Source organism: Vicia villosa, unplaced genomic scaffold, assembly GCF_029867415.1.
Source record: "Vicia villosa cultivar HV-30 ecotype Madison, WI unplaced genomic scaffold, Vvil1.0 ctg.000650F_1_1_1, whole genome shotgun sequence".
Taxonomy (NCBI): domain Eukaryota; kingdom Viridiplantae; phylum Streptophyta; class Magnoliopsida; order Fabales; family Fabaceae; genus Vicia; species Vicia villosa.
Window position 1 is genome coordinate 163,351 of NW_026705290.1, and position 26,521 is coordinate 189,871.

Consider the following 26,521-nt stretch of genomic DNA (forward strand, 5'->3'; position numbering starts at 1 on the left):
TCCTCTATCCAATAGTACAAGAATCAAAGCTCATAGGTCAATGGCTTAAGAGATATGGCTTCATACATTATAGGTCCTTTTCAAAAGTCAACAATAAGACATGTTTTTCAAAAGGTCATAAAATAAGAATGGAAAATGATTTTGATATGAGACCAAAGACACTGGTTAGAGGACTCCCTAAGGTTTCCAAAATGTCTTAGAACACCTCCATACCTCAAAAATTGAGGGAGATACACCTTGTCAAAGTTGGACTATTTTGTGAGGAAAATGTGAAGAGAAAAGGTCACAAAATCTAAAATCTTCCAAATGGGCCTATGTTCTACTAATCCAATCTTCACTTTGAGCCCATGCACGCCCTATGATGAGATCCTTTTTATTTTTAAGCTTTTATTATTTATTTTATGGTTTTTATTATTTTAAATCATAAATTAAATACATAAAATCATAAAAAATAGATAGAGATCTTATTTTGCTCCAATCCCAATCAAATATATTACATTAATGACAAAAATTTCGTGGTCTTGAGAGCTTGAGTGAAAAATATTGGATTTGGACTTATTTAGAAAGGATTAAAATATATTTCTAATCAAATTTTCCAAAACTTGCAAAACAAGATTCAACAAGATTCTTCTCAATTTTGTTAACCTAAAACCTTTCTATTATAAATACATGACAAGTGCAGACCCTAAAAGGGGGTTTTTTCGGCCTCCAAAAGCTCCAAATCCGAGTGCAAAATTGAAGAAAAACTCAAATCTGTTCTTGGCGATTGAAGCGAATTCAAGGAATTTTGAAGGTACTAATTCACTCCTGGATCATCACTGAGTATTGCTCGATCATAATCGAAGCCTGAAACGCCCATAATCACCTCCCAATTGCCACGGTAAGTAGCTCTTAAACTTAAGCTCTATTAGGATCGTTCATGCATTATTTTTGAAAATTAACCGCATATCTGTATTCATCGTGATGTGTTGACACTTTCTGGAACGTTAATTACATTATGACGCTTGTTTGGTGATGTTAGCCATGGACGGATCTTAGGGTTTCCAATTAGGGTTTCTTGTTTCAGCAAGAATTAGATCTTGATTTTGGTATAGGCATGATCGCACGGCCAAGACGAAGCTATTGGTGGTTTTGTTTTTTATTTTCGTGCACGTATGCGTGATTGATCTTTTGGCAGGTGTTATAAGTTAGTATTTTCATAGCACTCTATAAAAGAGCGCTGTAAAAGGCTATTTACAGGTTCCAACGAAGAAGATGACGAGGTGTCATCAGGTCATTGGCTGTTTTTAAAAACTCGCGCGCGTTTTTCTATTATCCCATTTAAGTTATATATAAGATGCTATGCGCGTTTAGTGATCACATAAGCAGCTTGGTTGAGTTGGTCATCGAGTGGGGGAGAAGACGCTGGTTCGATCCTTCTCTCCTACATTATTTTTACGAAAGACTTGGATCTTTGATCTGGTGCGCGCCGTATGGATGGAGCTATGATACAACCTCAATTCATCACCTCAGGATCACTGCAGCCTCTGATCCAACGGCTCAAGCGTTGAAGGTGCATCATAGGCTCTCAAGGATGCATCACACCAGAACATTAAGCTAAGTTTTCTAAATTACTTTCATTTTAATTATATAATTTAGTTTTTTTTATTTTTTATTTTTGATTATTTGTTTTATTTGTTTTAAAAACCTTTTTAAAACACATTACTTTTTACATAAAACTTAATCTTTTCTTTTCTTTCTAAAACATAATTAATAATAAAAACATATTCCTTTGTTTTAATTGTATTTTAATTGTTTTTTAGTTAATTTAAATTGTTTAAATTATTTAGTCGATTATTAATTTTATTCATTGATTGAAAATACACGCTAGGGCTAGATATTTAATCGAAACCTTGTTTTCATCGATTTAATTAATTAGGTTGAAAAACCAATAATTAATTAAATTGATTGTATTTATTCTATTAACCATGGTTAACTTGTGCCTTAATCAGGGTTTACAAGAATCTGCCCTACACTAAAATATTCCTTTTTTCTGTGTCCTTTTCAGGGTTGTCTTTTCAGGTGTCTTCCGATTACGCGCCACGTCGAATACGAAGTTAAGTATTCTTTCCTTTATTTCTGTTTTTTTCTTTTTTAATATTGTTTTTTATTTATTAAATTAGGGTTAGCTTCGTTCGCCTCCGAACCGATAATGCACTCACCCTATTTTTGCTTTCTACTTTTTCAGGGTTTGTCAATTGCCAAAGCGTCGAACATTGGTAATCCTAAACCCTAATCTCAATTATTACTTATGTCAAACCCTATTAAGGGATCCGCTGGTTACAATTTCCCTCCCCCATATCAGTTTTGATTATATTATTTAAATGCGTGGTTAGTAATCCTAGGGAGTGCAACTTTTGAATTGAACATAGAATCACTAAATTTACAAGATAATATACTTGAATATAATCACGTGATTGGTGCACACACGCACACTTTTGGGGTAACCTCTCTGTTGCCTTGTTGCCTGTTGCCTGTTGCCCTGTGTTTTTTGCAGAAAAGCCAAGTCCCTCGAATACGAAGATACCTCAGCCATGTTGCCTCGATAAAAAGGTCACGACCCTAAATGATGCTGCCTTCGATACACAAATGACCTCGACCCTCGGAAGTTGCCTACAGAAAAAGGCTGAGGTATCTTCTGGTTGCCTAACGAAAGATGGCTTATTCTGATCCTTGCCTTAGACTACCTGCCTCTCTATGGCATGGGTCAGTCTTATGGCAAAGGATGCTTCGACGACCCTTCAACCTCCAAACGAAAGGCTTCCTGCCCTCTTATGGCAAGGATAGACCCTTTCATTCTGAAAGGCTAAAAAGAGACCTATCATCTGAGTTTAAGGTAATTGCCCCTAATTGCCTTGCAATGCTCATCTTTAATATTCTTTCTCACAATTCCTCAAAACTGGCTACGCTCATTTACGAGCTAAAGTCCATTTTATCTCTTTCATCTACATTTTCTAAACAAACGAGCAAGCAAAGCAATTAAGAGCCCATGGAAAACCATGGATGCAAAGGGTGCCTTACACCTTCCCTTTGCATAAATTACCCCCCGAACTTAGATTTCTTTTAAAAGGTTTTTTTCTGTTTCTTTTTGCCTTTCTGATTTAGTTTGGATAAAATAAAAGTCGGTGGCGACTCTTGCTTACCGCGACATTTCGATTATAAAAGTCAGTTCACCGTATTACAGAACTGGCGACTCTGCTGGGGATTTATTCGATTAAAAGAGGGGTTACCTTAAAAGTTTAGGATTCACTTAATTGTTTTCTATTGTCTGCTTTGCTTGCTTTATTTTTCAGGGACGTTTTGGGAAAATTGAAGGACGAATCCTATTCCCGGGTTCAAGAACACTTAAGATTAGGAGTGGCATAGTCATGGCGACCTCTTTCACATATGTGGAAGATGAGTCAATATGAAGTTCACGCTTGAGTTAGGACTCCATAGCATATGCACACCTTTCTCAAATGAGGGGGGTCTATGTATGTGTCTATGGGTGCGCCGGAGCTCAAGGACCTTTAGTTACCCTTAACCCATCCTGGCCTTTAGGAACGTAGTGGGGGGACTACTCTTGACAAATGTTAAGAACTAGTCGCTACCCGATGCTACAATTCAGATAGGTTCTTTCTCAAAGTATCATTGCATGGTGCGAATGCATCATGTCCGAGGGTGCTTTAGAAGGGCTGACAATTCTGGATAACTTGTAGAACCCGTTGCTGAAATCTTCTTATCCGTAGAAATACCCTTGGGAAGGACACCTGATCAGACTCCATGCAAGCCATAAGCCAAAAAATTGTGTGACTTGTGTGACTTGCGTGACTTGTGTGACTTGTTTGCGTTTGCTACTAACCTTCACTTCCTTGCAGGTTTTGTTGAAAGGATTTGTTTGTCCTTATCATCTCACACTGAGTCTAACGAGCTGCATTCGCATAACATACTAACATTTGTTTCCTTGCAGGTTTTGTTAAAGGACTTTTTTGCCCTTCCTATCCCACGTTGTGCTTAATGCATTGCACTCGCATGACATCATAAGCATAACACGATTTAACTGACCCTTTCAAGGATCTTAGAGATTTAGGGCGCACAATTTCAGGGACTATTATCAAGGACTGAATCCCCATCTAAGGGGCAAGAGGATTTACTTTCCTCTGGCCACGTACCTTCCAATTCAAAGACTCAGTACCTATCAAGGGGCAAGAGGATTTATTTTCCTCTAGCCGTGTACTTTCAAATTCAGAAGTATCCCCGAATCAGAGGCGATGACCCACTCGATATGGTGAGCTTGATTCTCAAAGAAGGATGTTCAAAGAACAAGAGTCAGGATTCTTCAAACAAATATGCGACCAAATCACTTTCCAATGTTCCGCCTCGACAATCATTCCTCTCAGATATAATCAAGCGGGAGATTCATTCTGACAAGCCCTTTTACATTCCAAAACTTCGTCAAATAACTCATCGACTCTAACAAGCAAGCATTCTCTATCAGATATGGTCTAACATGCGACCCGTTCCGGTATTCCCTATCAGATATGGTCCAATGAGTGACCCGTTCCGGTATCTTCAGTCAGATATGGTCTAATGTATGACTCGTTCTGGCATTATTCATCAGATATGGTCTAATGTATGACTCGTTCTGACATTCCCCTTCAGATGTGGTTTAATGAATAACTCGTTCTGATATCCTTCAACAGATATAGTCCAATGTATGACTCATTCTGACATTCCAACAGATATGGTCTAACGTACGACTCGTTCTGCTATTCCTCAACAGATATAGTCTAATGTATGGATCGTTCTGATATTCCTCCTCAGATATGGTCTAATGTATGACTCGTTCTGACACTCCTCTACAGATATGGTCTAAAGCATGACCCGTTCTGGTCTTCTCAATTAGATACACATTCCGGAAGCTCGAACCCCGGATACTCTGAATCTCTACACCAAGTCCTACAACAACGACGCAAGCCAGATGCACCTAAGCGTCAATTCACCAAAATCCAGAGCCTTCCGCTCAAACATTACGACATCTGTTGAAGATCAGATTAATTACTCGGAGGGATGCTCCTAAGAATTCTAACACCTATGGCTATAAACTCAATGCGAGGTGCGCGTACCGTTCCAATATTCCTGGACATCCAAAAACAATTGCTGGACATTGAGGAATAAGATTCAAGATCTGAACAATGATGGGGAAGTCAAATTCAATCCTCCTGAAACTCCGGTGGTGATCACTTCTCCTATGCCTAGTCATGACAAGACTGACTAACGTCTAGACGGACAAACTTCTGGATCATTAGATCTACTTTCATTTGCAAGTTTCTCTTCTGTTTGTTTAAACATTTGACTCATGATAGACATTATTTGTTTTAATAATCATCATCAGTGCATTGCATATGTTTGTCTTGAACAAATTATTTCGCTATCACTCATCTAAATTGCATCTTTACTTTGCATATGTTTTGTGTTTATTCAACTCCTGCTAAGCTGTAAGTCTTTTTGAGGGAGGATGACGAGAACGATACCGCAACCTCATATAGTATGCTTTTGAACAGACTATGCTGACGATGTACAGGCATTGTTTCAATTCCTAAACAGTGGAGATATAAGGATGTTAATCCCTCGTTAACCCCTTTGAGCCTAAGAAGTAGAAGTTTACTTCTTGTGCTAATTAAAACCCTTGATCGTAACCTGGGGCAGGGTAGTTCTCAGTTAATTTGGTTGTGCATTCTATTTTAAGAGAGTCATTCAGTACACCTTTCAACAAAGGTTTCAATCACAAGCGTTCATCCGCACACATCAAAAAAAGTGTTGGGGATGTCGATCAAAAGCCAATGACGGTTCATCAATCATCAAACAAGGCAGTCAATATCTTTCAAAAAAAAATGGAAAAAACATATATACAAAGAAAAGCCTGCTAAGTCAAAAAAATCAAAAGATGACTTAGGCAAAAAATCAAGGCATCCCGCTGACTGTAAGCTCAAAATAGACAGTTCAGGCAAAAGTTAGGGATATCAAAAAGATGAAAAAAGAGAAGTCAATAAATTCTTGAACAACACAAAGTTGTGACTACCAAAAGGAAGAAATGACTGCCATATCAGAAGTTCTCATTACTTGCGAACCATCAACATTATCAAAGGCGCAAATCCATAGACCTCTTGGAACCTAAATGCATAAGTTGAATTAACTGAGCTTAGGATCGAAGAACATCACGAAGAGGGGTGGGTACAAATAAACTTTAAGCCTTTATCCTTTGTTTCTTAAACCGTGAACCGAGCCACGTTACAACCCTTGAAAGTCCTAACTGAAGCATGGTTAGTTCGAAAGCATACTGTCACGACAAAGGTATCCTGACTCCTTAAGGTTTACCAAAAATGCTGAGTTGATATTTCGTTTTTATGAACATCATGTTTTTACAAACATCACATTGTTACAAGTAGCATGTTTTTACAAATATAACGCTTTTACATCTCATGTTTTAATCTTTTTCAAAAACTCAAGACAGACGTATGCATTGCATCTCATGAATTCATTATTAAACATATTTTGCTACATAATTTCGAATGTTAGCATCAGGAAGAATTTGCACATGGTACAACTAATGACTGAAAGTTATCCCGACAAACAAAACCACTTCAGAAGCAATGTCTGCTATGTATACAAGGGGCATGGCACGTTTTTCCCGATCAATTTGGGGCAATCAAGTCGAGATTCCGAGAATCTCTCAAAGATGCCAAAAACAATCAGGGGCATGCATCCAAATAAATCTTAAGCTATTTCCAATCAATATGGGGCATTGTCCTGGACCAATGGTTACTAAGGGGCATGTCGCCCATGGTTCATATCTCATAAAGTCCTCGCGAGACGAATCTCTCCAAAGTTCCTACTAACCGGGGCAAATCTATACAAGTCCAGCTTGACATCTTGATCAACATTCAGTGGCGTGCCCTAATTAAGGTCCAGGAACGACAGGTACTATAATACTAGGGGCAACATTCAAGACATCCGCGTCTTCCCACAAAGCTGATTTCGCAAGATCATATCCCCATAGAGTAATCCCTAAGAAGATGTCTTCCAACACTCCTACCCCGACAAAGGCATGGCTCCCCAACATGGTTTCCCTCTATCCCCAATCAGGGAACATCAAGTTACTGATCATCCCCAAGCAGAAACCATAAAACTCCAGCTGAGCATCTTCAAGACAAGATCAAACGTCAAAATCACAATAATACAGAGATTTATTTTCTCAATCAAGACAACATAAATCATACTCACATATCACATTTCATAAACATACTCATACAAGTGCATACATATTCATACATAATACATAATGCATCGCGACAAGTGCGTACATAACATGCGAGGTTCTCATTTATTTTGAGAATCCCGTCACATAAACACATTACATGCATCATGACATAAGAAAACTAACCTCTACTTTTCAGGAGTTAAGTCGACACCTTTGACGGTTCCTTAACAATCTATTCTCAAGTATTAAGTCGACACCTTTGACGGTTCCTTAATACATCAAGAGTTAAGTCGACACCTTTGACGGTTCCTTAACAACACACTTCAGATATAAGTCGACACCTTTGACGGTTCCTTATACAATCTATCTGCATATCTGAGTCGATACCTTTGACGGTGCCTCAATGATATGCTTCAAAGTTAAGTCGACACCTTTGACGGTTCCTTAACAACCCACATCAAGAGTTAAGTCGACACCTTTGACGGTTCCTTAACAACACACCTCAGATATAAGTCGACACCTTTGACGGTTCCTTATACAACCTACCTGCATATCTGAGTCGATACCTTTGACGGTGCCTCAACAATATGCTTCAAATTTAAGTCGATACCTTTGACGGTTCCTTAAATAACCCAACACAGATTTGAGTCGATACCTTTGACGGTTCCTCAACATTCAAAAAAGAGAAGACGGCAAAAGCAGAAATTTCGCAACAATCCATACTCCAACAACTACCAAATGGCATCTACAAGCCCATCTCCGACAAAAAGTCCCTACTGCAAATAGGGCAAATTTCTTGGTATTCTAGTGTTCAATCATCTTCCACCTTCACATACCGACTGGCACACAAACCACTCTACACCTTCAGGTTTAAGATAATTGAACAGGGGCAGCTGTCATACCCCAAAATTTGCCCATGTTATTTTCCACACATAAAATCAAAACAAAGGACAAAGCTCCAAAACACACTCTCCTATACAAAAGCTCTGAACTAGGGTTTGATTAATTCGATGGAAAATCATTGAATCAATGGCTCAAGGTGGTTCCATAGGGTCACCAACATCCCAAAGTATCTCCATATAAAGTTTCAAGTCAAACGGAACAAATTTAGTCCCTCAAATCCTGATTAGGTCAACAGTCGACTCCCAAGGGCAAAACAGTCATTTCAGGTCAATATACAGTCAAAACTCAAGATATTTGGTCAACAACATCCTCATAACCTTAAAATCATCATTTGATCAAGGGTTGATCATGATGATACAAGGAAAGATCAGAACAGTCAAAAGTCAAAAGTTACTATTTTGGGCATGAACTGAAAAAGTCAACCAAACTTTGGAAATTCACCAAATATTCATACTTCATCAGAAAAATTCCCACCAAAGCTCATTTTAAAGGGAATTCATTCCTCTATCCAATAGTACAAGAATCAAAGCTCATAGGTCAATGGCTTAAGAGATATGGCTTCATACATTATAGGTCCTTTTCAAAAGTCAACAATAAGACATGTTTTTCAAAAGGTCATAAAATAAGAATGGAAAATGATTTTGATATGAGACCAAAGACACTGGTTAGAGGACTCCCTAAGGTTTCCAAAATGTCTTAGAACACCTCCATACCTCAAAAATTGAGGGAGATACACCTTGTCAAAGTTGGACTATTTTGTGAGGAAAATGTGAAGAGAAAAGGTCACAAAATCTAAAATCTTCCAAATGGGCCTATGTTCTACTAATCCAATCTTCACTTTGAGCCCATGCACGCCCTATGATGAGATCCTTTTTATTTTTAAGCTTTTATTATTTATTTTATGGTTTTTATTATTTTAAATCATAAATTAAATACATAAAATCATAAAAAATAGATAGAGATCTTATTTTGCTCCAATCCCAATCAAATATATTACATTAATGACAAAAATTTCGTGGTCTTGAGAGCTTGAGTGAAAAATATTGGATTTGGACTTATTTAGAAAGGATTAAAATATATTTCTAATCAAATTTTCCAAAACTTGCAAAACAAGATTCAACAAGATTCTTCTCAATTTTGTTAACCTAAAACCTTTCTATTATAAATACATGACAAGTGCAGACCCTAAAAGGGGGTTTTTTCGGCCTCCAAAAGCTCCAAATCCGAGTGCAAAATTGAAGAAAAACTCAAATCTGTTCTTGGCGATTGAAGCGAATTCAAGGAATTTTGAAGGTACTAATTCACTCCTGGATCATCACTGAGTATTGCTCGATCATAATCGAAGCCTGAAACGCCCATAATCACCTCCCAATTGCCACGGTAAGTAGCTCTTAAACTTAAGCTCTATTAGGATCGTTCATGCATTATTTTTGAAAATTAACCGCATATCTGTATTCATCGTGATGTGTTGACACTTTCTGGAACGTTAATTACATTATGACGCTTGTTTGGTGATGTTAGCCATGGACGGATCTTAGGGTTTCCAATTAGGGTTTCTTGTTTCAGCAAGAATTAGATCTTGATTTTGGTATAGGCATGATCGCACGGCCAAGACGAAGCTATTGGTGGTTTTGTTTTTTATTTTCGTGCACGTATGCGTGATTGATCTTTTGGCAGGTGTTATAAGTTAGTATTTTCATAGCACTCTATAAAAGAGCGCTGTAAAAGGCTATTTACAGGTTCCAACGAAGAAGATGACGAGGTGTCATCAGGTCATTGGCTGTTTTTAAAAACTCGCGCGCGTTTTTCTATTATCCCATTTAAGTTATATATAAGATGCTATGCGCGTTTAGTGATCACATAAGCAGCTTGGTTGAGTTGGTCATCGAGTGGGGGAGAAGACGCTGGTTCGATCCTTCTCTCCTACATTATTTTTACGAAAGACTTGGATCTTTGATCTGGTGCGCGCCGTATGGATGGAGCTATGATACAACCTCAATTCATCACCTCAGGATCACTGCAGCCTCTGATCCAACGGCTCAAGCGTTGAAGGTGCATCATAGGCTCTCAAGGATGCATCACACCAGAACATTAAGCTAAGTTTTCTAAATTACTTTCATTTTAATTATATAATTTAGTTTTTTTTATTTTTTATTTTTGATTATTTGTTTTATTTGTTTTAAAAACCTTTTTAAAACACATTACTTTTTACATAAAACTTAATCTTTTCTTTTCTTTCTAAAACATAATTAATAATAAAAACATATTCCTTTGTTTTAATTGTATTTTAATTGTTTTTTAGTTAATTTAAATTGTTTAAATTATTTAGTCGATTATTAATTTTATTCATTGATTGAAAATACACGCTAGGGCTAGATATTTAATCGAAACCTTGTTTTCATCGATTTAATTAATTAGGTTGAAAAACCAATAATTAATTAAATTGATTGTATTTATTCTATTAACCATGGTTAACTTGTGCCTTAATCAGGGTTTACAAGAATCTGCCCTACACTAAAATATTCCTTTTTTCTGTGTCCTTTTCAGGGTTGTCTTTTCAGGTGTCTTCCGATTACGCGCCACGTCGAATACGAAGTTAAGTATTCTTTCCTTTATTTCTGTTTTTTTCTTTTTTAATATTGTTTTTTATTTATTAAATTAGGGTTAGCTTCGTTCGCCTCCGAACCGATAATGCACTCACCCTATTTTTGCTTTCTACTTTTTCAGGGTTTGTCAATTGCCAAAGCGTCGAACATTGGTAATCCTAAACCCTAATCTCAATTATTACTTATGTCAAACCCTATTAAGGGATCCGCTGGTTACAATTTCCCTCCCCCATATCAGTTTTGATTATATTATTTAAATGCGTGGTTAGTAATCCTAGGGAGTGCAACTTTTGAATTGAACATAGAATCACTAAATTTACAAGATAATATACTTGAATATAATCACGTGATTGGTGCACACACGCACACTTTTGGGGTAACCTCTCTGTTGCCTTGTTGCCTGTTGCCTGTTGCCCTGTGTTTTTTGCAGAAAAGCCAAGTCCCTCGAATACGAAGATACCTCAGCCATGTTGCCTCGATAAAAAGGTCACGACCCTAAATGATGCTGCCTTCGATACACAAATGACCTCGACCCTCGGAAGTTGCCTACAGAAAAAGGCTGAGGTATCTTCTGGTTGCCTAACGAAAGATGGCTTATTCTGATCCTTGCCTTAGACTACCTGCCTCTCTATGGCATGGGTCAGTCTTATGGCAAAGGATGCTTCGACGACCCTTCAACCTCCAAACGAAAGGCTTCCTGCCCTCTTATGGCAAGGATAGACCCTTTCATTCTGAAAGGCTAAAAAGAGACCTATCATCTGAGTTTAAGGTAATTGCCCCTAATTGCCTTGCAATGCTCATCTTTAATATTCTTTCTCACAATTCCTCAAAACTGGCTACGCTCATTTACGAGCTAAAGTCCATTTTATCTCTTTCATCTACATTTTCTAAACAAACGAGCAAGCAAAGCAATTAAGAGCCCATGGAAAACCATGGATGCAAAGGGTGCCTTACACCTTCCCTTTGCATAAATTACCCCCCGAACTTAGATTTCTTTTAAAAGGTTTTTTTCTGTTTCTTTTTGCCTTTCTGATTTAGTTTGGATAAAATAAAAGTCGGTGGCGACTCTTGCTTACCGCGACATTTCGATTATAAAAGTCAGTTCACCGTATTACACTAGGGATCTAAGGAAATTCTAGTTCTGAAGCTGTCCAATGGAAGCAGAAGTCAGAAGCTATGAATTCTCTGAAGACAGAAGCTTATATGATCGTCTCTACCGAAATAATCAGGGAAGTCTTTTATTAAAGTTCTTCGAGTATTTATTTCAGGGGGAGATTATTTATCTCAGGGGGAGATTATTTATCTCAGGGGGAGACATATTCATATGCTTATGCTATAGCTGTGTAATTTGTCTTTTGCCGTCTGTTCTTTCTGATCGCAAATTCATATCATTTATATATGTTTTTGTCATCATCAAAAAGGGGGAGATTGTTAGAACAAGATTTGTTCTGATCAATTATCTTAGTTTTGATGATAACAATAATATGAATTTTGCTTAAGATAATATGGTACTCTAATCCAATGCAATTTCCTTTTCAGGAAATATATAAAGAGTACGCATAATTCAGCGCTCAGAAGCTTTGTCTCAAGGGTTCAGCATGCAACATCAGAACATGGTCTGGCAAGACATCAGAAGATGGTCGAAGCAGAATCAGAACATGGGTCTATGGAAGCATCAGAAGAACAAGAGAACAGAAGCACTGAAGTTCTGATGGTATCACGCTCAGAAGCACTTCAAGGTCAGAAGATCAAAAGATGCTATGCACCAAGCTGTTTGACTCTGATGATATTCAAACGTTGTATTCACAAACATCAGATCAGAAGGAAGTACAAGTGGCAAGCTACGCTGACTGACAAAAGGAACGTTAAAAGCTATTCTAGGCTACGTCAGTAGACACAGCGTGAACAAGGCTCGAGGTAGTTGACAAAAGCGTATAACATTAAATGCGATGCTGTACGGAACACGCAAAGCATTAAATGCACTCAACGGTCATCTTCTCCAACGCCTATAAATATGAAGTTCTGATGAGAAGCAAGGTTAACAACTCTGCACCAAAACAATTCAAATTAACTTGCTGAAACGCTGTTCAAATTCAAAGCTCAGAATCTTCATCTTCATCAAAGCTCACTACATTGCTGTTGTAATATATTAGTGAGATTAAGCTTAAACGTTAAGAGAAATATCACAGTTTGTGATTATCGCTTTTAAGAAGCAATTGTAATACTCTTAGAATTGATTACATTAAGTTGTAAGGAACTAGAGTGATCGTGTGGATCAGAATACTCTAGGAAGTCTTAGAAGTGATCTAAGCAGGTTGTAACTAGAGTGATCGTGTGGATCAGTAGACTCTAGAAAAGTCTTAGAGGGTATCTAAGCAGTTGTTCCTGGAGTGATCAGTGTGTGATCAGAAGACTCTGGAAGACTTAGTTGCTGACTAAGTGGAAAACCATTGTAATCCGTGCGATTAGTGGATTAAATCCTCAGTTGAGGTAAATCATCTCTGCGGGGGTGGACTGGAGTAGTTTAGTTAACAACGAACCAGGATAAAAATAACTGTGCATTTTATTTTTATCTGTCAAGTTTTTAAAGCTACACTTATTCAAACCCCCCCCCCCTTTCTAAGTGTTTTTCTATCCTTCAAGTAGTATTTTTTTATAATAAATTACCATGCCTTGATTTCTGTGCTAGAATGTTTTCCTTTATTAATATATACGGTGTATTGATACGGTGTAGGAAAAGTGGTGTAAATATAGCATAGCTGTATTTTTTATGCTATCCCTTAAATGCATCTCAAATAAAGTAAGGTAGACCAATAATTTTTGGTGATGAAGAGAGAACAAAGTGGTAGTAGAGATTGAGAGAAAGAGGAAACAATGCTAATAATTGTAAGTTTGTGAAAGAAAAAATAAATCTCATGTGTTGGTGACATTCCTTTAGAACTCTTCATGTTTGGAATATTTTTTCAAATATATCACTACCTAAAATATTGTTGAATTATCTTCCCAATAAAATAAAGAAAATAACAAAGTATGCCATTTTGAATTTAGTAATCATGTCTTTCTGTTTTGACCGAAAATGAACATATCATTTTATCAACAGGGGTTTGAATTATACAACATGAACTTTGAGACTTTTTTTATTAATCAAAAGTATTGAAAAAGATTAGACTTCATTACAAGTTGTACACTTGTACTAAATAATAGCCAAAGAGTAGTCTATTAGTACTTTTTTTTTTGTTGACAAAATAGCTAACAATAATTCCACTAGCTATTGTTGACTTTTCAGTAATAATAGATAATCTTATTTAGCTAAATATCAAAAATAACATACAACATTATAATGTGACACAACTATGAACTTCTTTTTCTTTATAACATTAGGTGTACCTGAAATTTTTTGTGTAAGAACTAAGAAGATAGATAATTACTTGGTTGAAAATCAAGAGAGATATGGATTAGGTGAAATGACCTATGCTAGTAATCACAATCCACAAGTTGTGTAATTCATACACTTGAGTGAGACATAGTGATGAGTGTGACTCATCACTATAACTAAGAAAATGGCCTAAGAAATTGTATGACATAGTAAAACGGATAAAGCATCACGGCTCTAAGGGTTTGAGATAGCATTCTATTTTTGTCATCCCGCCTTTCTACTTTAAACTAAAAACAAAACTTTGTTTCTTTTTTGTGATTCAAAGGTTCAAACGTCATTGCATTATAAGCACTTCTTTTAGTTGTCTATTTTTAAATATTCACTAGTAAAAGACCCGTGCTCCCACACGGGTAAAAACATTTATATCTTAACTTATTTATTTGAAATGAAATTAAAGTTAATGAAAAATTTATACATGAAAGAATCAGAGCATAGACACAAATTATCTATAAGTCAATAATCATCTCATTATTAAGAAATATATTTATATTTTTTACTTGGATCTAACTAATCGTGTCCCGTGTCACTTCATGGAAGTTTTGTTAATCATAAATTTTATATAATCACACATACAGAACATATTTAGTATAATTGTATTGTAACGAATTTGAATCATTTTGTGTAGTTTTAAGGTAATGTTTTGAAAAAAATTGACAGTATTCTTAAAACATATTTTTGTCTATTTTCCTATTAAAGCTTAATAAAAGGCTTTTTGCAAAATATACATAAAGGATTATATATAATGCTATTCTAAAATAATAAGAACAATTGTATCATATATCTAAACATATGGCAACAGTAAACCACCCAAAACACTATCTACATATCAGTTACACATATATCATTTTTATCTAATTTGAAACAGCAAAAAGAATACATAAACTACTCATCGTAGCAGCACAAGGAATGTTGGGAATGAGCAAAAAAAAATACAAAAGATGGACAGTTTCACAGTCTCACCTACCAATCTATACAACAACAAAAAACTAAAATATGAGCAAACCATCACAGCCCCAACAAACCAAAACAGAACCGAAATACCAACATACCCGCGGCTGTGAAAAACCAAAACTTGCCACCTCGACAAAACAGACCCGACACTGCGATGATATTGAAAGTATAATACTCAAGGTTAAGTCCCGTATAAGCTATTTCTATAACAAAAATTGCAATAAACTCTTCAAATCAGACTCGTAAGTGGTTATACCAATAGATAAACTCAAATAAGTGAATCTAAACATGTGCTTACTCCATTTTAAACCTGCAACTTATATCAAAAGCATGAATAATAACAATTAGAGATAATAGAATTAATAAACCAAATGCAGAAATTATTGAAAAATCAGATCCAATTACAATAGTGTTTGGTTGTTAACATCAATCATACAATTCAATTATATGGTGATACAATCAATAATAGTGAGATGTCAGGTTCTAACCGTAAAAAATCCAAGTGATAAAGTGAGAGGAATGTTTCCATCACCTACAGAACAGATAATGAATGGTCAACACTCACAATAGATGCTCAATTTGCTGGAACCTATAAGGATAATAATCCTCTTCGAAATGATGTATTATTCGCACAATGTTTCAATGCTTAAACATATATGCGCTACATTCTGCAAATGTAACAAATGATCTATGCATTCCCTTTTCTTAAGAAATTAACATGCAGTGCACTATAGTCTCTAATTTAAAGTGATCACAAAAAGGCTCATAAGAGCAATCACCTATCTTTCCTTCACAATTAGCAGCTTTGTTCCTGCATTAACCAAACAATTCAAGTCATGTGTCTAACAGCACTTAGATAAAGAGCTTAGAAGAGATACATTTCGAAACACTAAACGTGGAATTAAAAGTGTTTAAGGTACTATGGCAGAAATGCACACTAAAATGAGTCATAACCATATGTATGATCAATCAAACTTTCAAATTCAATATGTTTGATGCTAACCAAGAAGCCTGATATAACTCCATAATTTATGACTGGGCCGCATCTCTGTTTTGTTCTCCACCGTATATTTCACGACAACTCCACAGCGACTGGGCGACATCTCTTTTACATAAAATACATTCTACATAGTTATTCCTGGATCATGGTATAAATAAAAGAAATAGACATGTTTAAAATACATTTTACATACCTGTTAATACATGTTTAAATAAAAGCAAGAGAAGACGATAATTCATAGTCAAGCATAAAAACATGGTATTGATTTCAACATCTGAATATCAAAAGACAGAGTTGCTATTGTACCAATGTGAATGCATGAGAACAATCAACCAAGGAGTTTCTTTCCTGTTAACTTTTGGTAGATCTTCTTCAAGCCATTGGTATTGCGGCGTATATGTTCATTCCATTGGAAATCATAGAATCAGCAGTGTTTTTAACATATGCATGTCTGTATGAAGCATTATAGAAATCGAGCAATACCATATGCTGAATATGAGGCCAAGACAATGATGTGTGCTGAAGCTCTTTTGATAGAATACCAAAAAGGTGAAGTACTGTTTGATGCTTTATAAGGAGTAAGGTATCTGTGCGAAAAAAGGCTTGAATGGTCCGGTTTCATCCTACAAACCATCATCAACCCATGTTTCTCTGACAAAAAAAAACATAAGAGAAAAGCAATTGGACATAAGAACTATAAAATACAAAATCATGAAAATCATTATAAAAACTACTAATTTAAATAAAAATATAAAATTTTAAACAATAAAAGAACAAACCCTAGCTTACGAAAACATAAATTATAAGCAAAGTTTCATGAAATAAAAAACAAACCCTAAACCCTGGACAACAACAAATCACGTATAACTAAAAAAACAAAACTTTAATGAAATTGAACCTCTTGTTCATGTCTACATCAGCTTTCTTGCAACAAATGTTAGCGAATCTTCTCCCAATACCTTTGGTTGAGGTAAGAGCAAACATGATCTTCTGCTTTCCATGAACATTGGTGTTCAACACACGAAGAATGTGTTGGAACTCTTCGTTTGCGACCAAAGACTACAAATTTCCACAAATCAAAATCAAAATTCAAATCGAAATCGAAATCAAGTATAATAAAATTCGCTTACAGGTGAGAAATCATGGAAGAAAAATGAAATTGGACTTTACTGATCTGAACAGGGCTATGAAGATGGAAGAAACGGATGAGAGAGATGAGCTGAATGGAGAGGGGGAGAGAAGTGAAAGGTTGTGTCAAGAAGAAGAGAGAGAAGAGAAGACGAGAGAGGGAAAACTAAAGTGAGGAGGAAGAAGAGGGAGGGATGATTTTGAAATGAACAATGTGACCAATGAGAGACAAACACTTGGCGCATAGAATCTGAAAAAGTGATAAAGTTATGTCTTATTTAGTTAGTTACTGAAATGCCTATTAGTATGTGAAAAATTTTTTTGAGGGAAGGGCATTTTAGACAGATTGGTCAATTGATTAGTAATAGTAAGATTAGACAGATTGGTCAATTGATTAGTAATAGTAAGATAGTAGATTAGCACTAGCAAGTCAAAGTAGGCAGCTTCCATGTTTCAAGTGAGCATAACACATATATTATAATGGTTGAATTATATAATTGAGTTGTTAGTTTACAGCACTCATTTCTTAAGGTGTAATTGTAAGACATTATAGGTATAAAATGTTGATTTAGGACTACTGAATAAAAAGATAGGGTATAAGTGTTATATGTAAAATTTGCAAATTTGAAATTGAAGTATTAGAACTTCTTCGAAGTCAATAAAAATAACTTCTATTTAAAAATTAATTTTTTTTAAGTGTTGCTCCACTAGACACAATAACAGACTAATACGCCGTGCATATAAAATTCCCCACACATATATGAACTTTGAGGATCAACAACAAATATAAAATGAAAAATCAAACAAATAAATGCACATAAGAATAGTGATATTTTTAACGTGAAAAATCTCTCAATATGAGAGTCAAAACCACGAGTCGTCCAAACCAAAGAAATAGCTCCACTATAATCAATTGAAGGTACAAGAGAGTCTTAAAGTGATTCTCAAACAATTGCTAACAAAACAAACTCACAAATAAGAATAAAAAAGATGAAAATAACTCAAATCTGCAACTCCAATGCGAGACACATATCTCTCAGCTCAAACCTTGTTTTTAAATTCTAAACGGTCAAAAGTTAGATACAAGAGTTACGAACATGCCCTCAAAATTTCAGCTCGATCTGACGGTGGACGAATTGGGGATCATCGATTTAGTGAGACTGATGCAGAAAAAACGGGAATGAGTTTCTCTCCTCTTTTCTCTCTTTTGAATCCTTATTTTCTCTCTATCTCTCTTCACCCAAAATTGACACTCTCCATTTAAATAAGTGAGACGAATGAGCTATTAATATTTGAGTCTTTCTCTACATAGGAAGGGAACCCAAACCCAACAAATCTCCACCTCACAACTATGTGGAGGAAATCGTCAAACTGGCGATATCACAACAAGCTTCAAACTTTCCTCTTGGTAATGTTTCAGTCATCATATCAGAACCATTATCTTATTTATGAAATTTAGCTAACTCCAACAATTTAGCATCCAAAACATCACGTATCCAATTATATCTCACATCAATGTGTTTGGACCTATTATGAAAAGGATTCTTACTAAGATGAATAGTGCTTTGACTATCAACAAACAACACATATTTGTCTTGAATAAAATCAAGCTCCTGCAAAAAATTCTTTAACCAAAGTAACTCTTTGCATGCTTCGGTAATGGCAATGAACTTAGCCTCTGTAGTAGACAATGCTATACACTTTTGTAATCTGGACTACCAAGCCACAACTCCCCTTGCAAATTTAATCATGTATCCTGAAGTGGAATTTCTGGAATCAATGTCTCTAGCCATATCTGAGTCAGAATACCCCATTAGAGTATGCTTATCTCCTCCAAAGCAAAGCCTCATATAAGTAGTACCGCGAAGATACCTTAAAATCTATTTTACAACATTTCAATGCCTTGTACTTGGATATGACAAAAATCTACTGAATGTACCAATAACATGAGCTATATTTGGTCTTGTATATACCATTACATACATCAAGCTACCCACAATAAACACATAAGGAACACACTTCATATCAAATGTTTCATCTTCACTTGAAGGACTGTGATTAGAACTCAACTTGAAATGAGTAGCAAGAGGAGTGCTTACCGCCTTAGAGTTTTACATTTTGAATCCTTGCAACACTCTTTCTATATAATGTTCTTGTGACATCCAAAGTTTCTTCTCTTTTCTTTCACGCATGATTCTAATGCCAAAAATCTGTTTTGTTGTTCTCATGTCTTTCATGGCAAATGACTCCCCCAACTACTTCTTTAACCTGTTAATGTTAGAAATATTTTCCCCTACAATAAACATATCATCAACATATAACAACAGGATAATGAATTCATCGTTAGAAAATTTTCTATCAAAGACGCAATTATCTGAAGTAGTCTTATGATATCCTTGATCACACATAACATACTCAAACTTCTTGTACCACTACCTTGGAGCTTGCTTCAACCATATAGACTCTTTCTCAATCTACACACATGATCTTCTTTGCCTTTAATTTGAAAACCATCGGGTTATTTCATGTAGACATCTTCCTCCAAATCACCATAAAGGAAATTCGTTTTCACATCCATTTGCTCAACCTCTAAATTAAGAGCAGCAGCCAAACTTTACATAATTCTAATTGATGACATCTTTACAATAAGTGAGAAAATCTCATTAAAATCAACATCATTTCTTTGACGGAAACCTTTTAACACTAATCTAGCTTTATTCCTTGGAGACTTAGAGTTGATCTCATGTTTAACTCTATAAATCCACATGTTTTCCAAAGCCCTTTTGCATTTAGGAAACTTCACTAAATCATAAGAATTGCATCCAACCACTTTTTATTTTCATGACTTTCCATGGCCTCTTGAAAACACTCAGGTTCACCCTCATCACTCAAGGTCACATATTCATCATAATTATACCTTGTAGAAGGTTATCTCTGCCTGTTTGACTTCCTAAGTTAAACTTGAGATGATTATGGAGTTTCACTAAGATTCTCATCTTGTGACATATTCATCATTAGTTGGAATATCTTACTCATCTTCAAGTTATTGATTATTAACATAATCATATGGCTCACCATTTTGATCATCACCACCAATAGCATCTAGATTATGACTAGGTAACCGAACTGGATCAACATCAAACAAACTGATATCTTTTTTGGGTGTAGTCTTCTCTATCTTATCAATGTCTTCAATATTATGGTCTTCTATGAACACCATATCGCGGCTTTGAATAAGCTTCTTCCCTATAAGATTATACAACCTGTAACCAAACTCATCTTGCCCATACAACTTAAATCTTTTTGGGTGTAGTCGATGAAGATACCTTATTTTGATTTTGCATCCAACTTAGATCTTTCATCCTTTGGAATATGCCTCAAAGCCTTACAATCAAAGACTCTCAAATGAGCATACTTGACATTCTTTCTAAACCAAATTTTGTCTGGAACTTTACAATTCAAAGCAACAGTAGGAGTGAGATTAAGAACATGCTCTGCCGTGTAAAATGCCTCACCCCAATAATTATTTGACAACTTAGCTTCTGAGAGCATACACCTTACTTTATTAATTAGTGTTCGATTCATCCTTTATGCTAAACCATTCAATTGAGGAATTTTAGGAGGATTATTTTCATGTGAAATACCATGCTACTTGCAATAGAAATCAAATGGTCCACAATACTCACCATCATTATCAGAACAAACACATTTCAGCTTCTTGCCTGCCTACCTCTCTACCAAAGCATGGAATTCTTTGAACTTCTCCAATACTTGGTCTTTTGTCTTCAAGGCATAAACTCATAGTTTCCTGGAACAATCATCAATAAAGGTAACAAAATAAATTGCACCACGAAAGGATTTTACCTTTAATGGACCACAAACATCAGAATGTACCAATTGAAGCAACTTTGACTTCCTTGGGGGAGGATGTCTCTTTAAAGATACTCTAGTCTATTTACCATCCATAAAATGAGAACACTTCTTCAAATATGCATTCTTTAATCCATTAAGAACATCGTTTTTGGCCAAAATATTCAACCCCTTTTCACTAATATGACTAAGTCTTCGGTGCCAAAAAGATGCTTCCATGTTGATAACATTCACATTGTCCCTAGCAACCAAAGATTTTGTCCAATACAATTTAGAAATCATCTCCCCTCTATCCACAACCAAGTTACCTTTGTTTAGTTTCCACTTTCCAGAACCAAAGTGATTGTCATAACCACAATCATCAAGCATATGCACAGAGATCAAATTAAAGAGGACATCTAGAGCATCCTTTACACCTCTAAGCAACAATTGCATTCCCATGTTGGTTTACAAGCAAACATCACCGACACCAATTACCTTAGATACACCATCATTACCCATCTTCATCACTCCAAAATCACCAGAAGTATAAGATGTGAAGAAATCCTTCCTTGGTGTAAAATGCAATTTAGCACCACTGTCAACTATCCACGTGTCTCGTCTGATACGAGATTTACAGACTCATGATCGCGTAGAATAACAAGATCATTATAAGTAGCAGTAGTAAAACGATCATCATCATGATTATCATGATCTCTTTGTTTAGACATATCTCTCTTTCCTTTGTTATCCCTTTTCCACTGATAACAATACTTCTGTACGTGTCCTATTTTGTGACAATAATGACACACCAGATTATTGTATCGCGGTTTGGACTTGGTTATGTTATTCTCTCTACCATCGTTTGGTTCCTTTTTCTGACTTCTCCCCCTATTTTTAGTGACAAGTACCTCAGATTAAGATGAAGAACAATGTGCCTTCCTTCTCATCTCCTCATTAAGAATACCACTCTTAGTCGTTTCTAAATATGGCAAGTCAGACAACAAGATGGCATATCAAACAACAAATAGAAGATGGCAAATCAAACAAATAAATGCATAAAAGAACACCAATATAAAATTTCCCACACTTGTAGGAACTTTGAGGATCAACAACAAATATAAGATGGCAAATCAAACAAATAAACGCACACAAGAACACTGATATTTTTAATGTGGAAAACCCCTCAATATGAGTAAAAACCACGAGTCGTCTAGACCAAAGAAATATCTCCACTATAATAAATTGAGGGTACAAGATAGTCTTAAATTGATTCACAAACAAGTGCTAACAACCGCAAATCACAAAGCAAAACAAACTTACAAATAAGAATAAAAAAGATGGAAAAAACCCAAATCTGCAGCTCTAATGCGAGGCACTTATCTCTAAGCTCACACATTGTTTTCAAATTCTGAACGGTCAAAAGTTAGATACATAAGTTGCAAACATGGCGTCAAAATTTCAGCTTGATCTGACGGGGAACGAATCGGGGATCATTGATTTAGTGAGAGTGATGCAGAAAAATCGGGAATGTGTTTCTCTCTTTTTCTCTCTCTTTTGAATCCTTATTTTTCCCTATCTCCCTCACTCTAAATTGACACTCTTCTCTTAAATAAGTTAGACAAGTGAGCTATTAATATTTGGGTCTTTCTTCACATAGAAAGAGAATTCGAGTCCATCATAGGCCATGTGCATGTGTGTCCTGAAACAGTTAAAAGAAATTACAAATCAAAGTGAAATTATGTCTAACAGTTTAAAGAAGAAGTACTTGAACACTTATAGGATAATCTAATTTTAATCAAAACTTAAATCAATAAAACTATCAACTAAAACTCAAAAGGATGTAACGAGTCCTCAAGTGATCATCATGTTCATTTGTTGAAAGTAATTAATTTATGGTCAACAAATTGACATGTTCCCTAAGAAATAGTTTAAGATAGATTGTGTTAAATTTTCTTCACCTTATAATACTAATTCAATATAGTTCATCCTCATAGAAGGCGAAATGTTCGTTATGCTAATACTAAGAAAAAAAGAGAAATGTTATGTTGACACTTATTTGTACACCTACACTATAACTTATATAAAAAATATATACTCATCATATTTTTTATTAATTTTTTGTCCACTTTGGTATGTATGCAGCACAAAATAAATGTATATATTTACGGTGTAAACTCTAAGGTGTAGGAAAATAGTGCACACATAGCATAGCTCAAAAAAAAAATATAACAATTCGAGAACAAAAGTTTGATATGCCTAGGAAAAATCAAATTCTTGATGTAGATTTGACTTCGAATACTTTCATTAATGAAATACAGACTAGTCATGTAGGAATCCCTCATGTTTATAAGGCACATTAACTAGTCTCCTAACAATTTACTTCGAGGTTTCGTTTCTTAACCACAATTCACTTACAATGCACTTATAGCTTAACATATTTATGTTCCACATGAAAGTCAAGAGGACAATTTGATCAAATAGGAACGATTAATAGTGGATTCCTACAAAATTATATGGGAAATTTTACACCCCTATTACTAACACCACGTTATAGTATCTTAGATAGCAAATAGACAACAGTAATCATGAAATGATGAATATGATAACTTATCAAACATCTCCATCGTTCAATTTAAGGGTAGAAAATTTCACTTCAACATACCAACAATAGTCGCCTGAATAGCTAGATTTTTTGAAGTTTCTAGGGGCACCAATGGTTGTTGTTAACAATAACACAACAATAACAATGCTATCCCACAGAGGATTCCTAACCCCGGGATTTTTGAATGCTATGTGTTGATTATCAAAATGAAGTGATGGGAAATATAAACCAAAATATTGATAATCAAATCCATAAAAGAAGAAATAATTTTAGGAGGCAACATGTCAAAAATATCTTAGAGAGAGTTTTAAATAGGCGTGTATTTAATGTATGGTATACAAATAAACCTTACTTGGAATCTGCATCCTCAAATAATGTGTTACAAACTTGATTATCCGGAGGGATTAAACTCCCCAAATTCACTTGTGTTTGGTTCGAGGTAGAGCGAGAGAAGGGGAGAGAATATTTAAAATGAAATGTGTTTGGTTCAATTTTTAGGAGGGGAGAGGAGGGGAGGGGGGGGGGGGGGAGCAAAATCCCTCCCAATGACACTTTTTGCGTTCCTCCGAATCGGGGGGATTCGGAGGGGAGGGGAGGCGATCTGAGTTTTAATATTAATTAAATTATTGTATTTACTAAAATATCCTCAACTTTATTTTACTATTTTAAAAATATTATTTTTTGATTCCATCAACTTATTATAATTATTCTTCACCTTCAAATTATTTTTTATTTAATAAAAATTATAATTATTATATTTTTTTATTATGATTTATTCTATATTCAAAATTTGTTATCAACCATAGTTTATTTTGTGTCGAGAGTTATAATACGAATCAAGTGTACTCAATTTTTTTAATATTATGCGATAAGTTATGACATTTTAATCACTCCATTATACAAATATTATTTTCAAGAAAATATTTATGAAATTTTTACAATTGAATATCATATCACTTATATAAAACTACAAGGATAAAATTGTAAATTATTATTAAAATCCATCCCCTCCCCTCGTGAACCAAACATATTTTTAAATGAAATCCCTTCCATCCCCTCCCCTCCCCTCGTTTGAACCAAACATATATATAATTACGAAAAATCCCTCCCCTCCCCTTCCCTCCATTAAAATCTCTCCCCTCCCCCTCATTTGAACCAAACACACCCTAAGTCGCTGGTGAAGTATCGAAATCAATACTGAAACATGTCAGATACAAAAATGAATGTGGAGCTTTGGAAAACAATGATCATTTAAAAACAAACTATTTCTCTAGTTTCTTAACTAAATATGTGATAGCGTAATTTACCATTATGCCACAAAATTCGTTTTTTAACTAAATTAGAAACCTTATTCTAAGGAGAAACTGAGGTAAATGTCACATAATTAGTCAAACTCCAAAGAAAATATAATGATTTTATTGATTATGTTACTAAATTTGGATTGACTTATTTTAATAGGAAAAATAGAAAGCAAGATGTCACGAAAGTTAAGGAGCACATCTTGTCTCATTTAGTTATGTGTTTAATTTAAGAGATTATTGCAAGAGCTGGTTCAGTTTTGTTCAGTGTTCCAGTTTGTTCAACTCCAAGTTTCTGCTAAAGTTGTTTGATAGAAAGATTTGGATGTAAGAAACTTGTTGAACAAAATATCTTGACATGTTGTGTGATATCCTAGAGCATACATTGCTCATACTGCTCAGACTACGTTTGTTGTGCAACGAGCAAAACACAATTATAGCATTTTACTTCAGACATATAATAATTAGTTGATAATGATTACTGCATAAACATTCTGAGTAATTAATAATATGTATAAAATTGATTTATAAATGAAAACACAAATTAATATATATTTACGAGTGGTAAAACAGGGCCAAATAACATTATTTGTTCTATTTCAAATTGTCTTGAATGTAAACCTTGATACTCTTTACTATCATACCACCATGAAGACTAGTTTGTGATGGATCTAAGAAACAATACTTTCTTAAATTTCTTTCAACACACATCTCATGTAAAAATCAGTAAGAGTCAAATCTTTATGTTAAGTACGAGAACATATAAATATAAATAGAAATAGACGTAAAAATTATACCTACGAGTACCAAAATTATAATATGGTAATTTTTAGCCACTCACCCCTTCAAAAATTCCATAAGAGAAGTCTTAGGAAGTACATAAAACTGATCTGGATCATGACTTTATTTAATATTCTAGAATACTATTTAATATCATTGATAGTCTCTTAGTGTTATCTAGTTGCAGTGGTGTGATTTCAATATTGTCCTGGTTGGCAGAATAACTTTCTTTCGTGCCTGTACCATACATAACTTTCTCAGCTACATTCTCATGAACTTCCAACTAACTTGAATTTGTGCGGTTAAGTAGACCCAATGAATTTAATTTGTGCATCATAAAAACAACAAAAATACAATACAAAAATTAAAATACGCAAACAATAATAACAACAACATACTATACAATTTTTTAACATATACTTATACCTCAAGCACATCACGGGTACACTTCTCAGGTATCTTCTCAAGCTCATCCTCATTCAAATTCTTTCACTCCTCCTCAGCCAACCTCTCTCGCTCCACTTGCTCCTTCTAGACACTTTTATGCACCTTCTGAAACAACCTCTCCCTCTCCTCCTCCAATATTCTCTCCCGCTCCTCCATCTGCACCCTCTGACGTTCCTCCTGAATCAACTTCTCCCTTTCATCCCCAACTTAACAACAACTATCTCTTCAACGTCTCACGG

The 26,521-nt window shown here is 35.1% G+C and overlaps 1 long non-coding RNA gene across 10 annotated transcripts; it reads right to left on the reverse strand.

The window, feature by feature from the left end:
- Positions 1–15,023: 15,023 nt before the first annotated feature.
- Positions 15,024–17,530, reverse strand: LOC131630129 (uncharacterized). 10 transcript variants are annotated; one of them, XR_009292251.1, is made up of 7 exons: positions 17,306–17,530; positions 17,074–17,234; positions 16,179–16,826; positions 15,955–15,986; positions 15,664–15,707; positions 15,432–15,485; positions 15,024–15,324 (listed from the first exon to the last, which is right to left on the reverse strand). It is a non-coding gene; the product is annotated as an uncharacterized LOC131630129 (long non-coding RNA). The 10 variants fall into 10 exon arrangements; XR_009292255.1 differs by having other exon boundaries at positions 15,432–15,491; XR_009292254.1 differs by having other exon boundaries at positions 15,024–15,707; positions 16,179–16,542; positions 16,659–16,826.
- Positions 17,531–26,521: the final 8,991 nt, after the last annotated feature.